Source organism: Limulus polyphemus, unplaced genomic scaffold (assembly GCF_000517525.1).
Source record: "Limulus polyphemus unplaced genomic scaffold, Limulus_polyphemus-2.1.2 Scaffold6401, whole genome shotgun sequence".
NCBI lineage: Eukaryota > Metazoa > Arthropoda > Merostomata > Xiphosura > Limulidae > Limulus > Limulus polyphemus.
The window spans coordinates 49,220-51,158 of record NW_013672011.1 but is presented as its reverse complement, the minus strand read 5'-3'; positions in this window follow the sequence as shown (position 1 = coordinate 51,158).

Here is a 1,939-nt window from a genome sequence, read left to right as displayed (position 1 = left end):
GTGGTAATGTGTTAGTGTAGAAATGATTGTTGCCATGAGCTGGTGGTAATGTGTTAGTGTAGAAATGATTGTTGCCATGAACTGGTGGTAATGTGTTAGTGCAGAAATGATTGTTGACATGAACTGGTGGTAATGTGTTAGTGTAGAAATGATTGTTGCCATGATCTGGTGGTAATGTGTTAGTGTAGAAATGATTGTTGACATGAGCTGGTGGTAATGTGTTTCTGTGTGACAAATATTGATATACATTAACATACTATCACCAGTTCATGTCAGCAATTACCTCTACACTGTTTAAACACATAACCTCTAGCTCTTGTCAACAGCCACCTCTACACTGTTAAAACACATAACCTCTAGCTCTTGTCAACAGCTACCTCTACACTAACATATTACCACCAGCTCATGTCAACAGTCATCTATACACTAGATATTTTTTATAACTCGTAATTGTGCTTTATTTCAACAACAACAACAAGAGTGACTGCGTTACAGTAAAAACATTTTCATGTTTTGTTTTTAATTAGGTAGAGTCTCTACAACTATCAGCAGCTTTTTTTAGAAGTTAAGAAATAGCTGAAAGATATACTGAGTGGAACAGCAATCTGAGTTCAAAGAAAAAAAAGAGACGTTGAAATATTAAAGCAAATCTCTCAAAAGTCACCAAAGTTCTTTATTTTACCGCTGAACATAACCATTTGTAAATTTGTGCTATCATTTAAGCAGAGAATATCACTCAGTTCTGAGCATTCTCATTACACGTCAATACTTCTGTCTGGACTTTGAACAAACCTAATTTCTTTCAAACACTAATATTCATAACAATTGTTTTCACAAGTCTTGAAGAAATTTCATAATTATAAAATAAATTTTTTGTAAATTATTTATATGTTCAAACATTCTCCAAATAAAGATGACTGGTTATTTTGGTCGATTTCATTAGATATCTTGACGAGGGTCGTGATGGTATTAGTCAACCAAATCAATTACAAGTAACTTATCATATTCAGTAAACAATTTGAAACGTGTGTTTTCAAAATGGGCCAAGCACTTTTCGCAAAGAGATTTAGTGAGTGCAGGTAATAAGAAATAGTATTTATAGTACAGTTGTAAAAATGTGAACATACTTTTAACTCTTAGTTATGTGCTTACATAACAAATACTACTTTAATACTCAATTTTATGAAATCTTCATGTAATAAAAGTTGTTGGAAGCACAAAAAAGAACAGCAGACTCTCCGTTATACGTAAACAAGGAACCGGAACTTGATTTTGAAACATCGACCCACATAATTATTCTGAAGTTCTGTAGAATATGTAAATAAGTCTTTAATATAATCTAAACCTTATCACAGATGTAGACTAAAAATCGACGAAAAAAAAAGAGAGAGAGAGAAAGACTGAGAGCGACCAACCTAGTGGTCCTTATGGGCTTTAGCGGTGATCTAAACGTATAGTGATGTTTGCACTTTAAGCAAAAATTAGATAACACCACTTAGTCTGGACAATAATAACAGCTACAGAAGTTATTAAAAAATACATTACAGGATAATACAGGCTTAATAAAACAATTAATTAGACTAATCATTTCTTCACCAAATGGGATAAAAAAACAAAAGCCGTACAAGGGCTTTTTTATTACTAAAGCAAAGCAAAAACAACACCTGTAATAAAACAAATACCCTGAACATTTTGAGACAGATTTAAGGCAACAATTCAATATGTCGCACAATGCAACGCTAAAGATTTACGCACCTTACAATCAGTGGTAACTAATGGGAACTGTTCTAATCAATTTTTTAAAAATGAACAAGTTTCATTGCGCTACTCAATTTGATAGAGAACGAATTATACTGTTACTCAATCATAAAAAGAACGAGTTTTTACTTTATAATGGCTGGAGACGGCTTAAATGGGTAATGAAGAAAAACTTTAATAT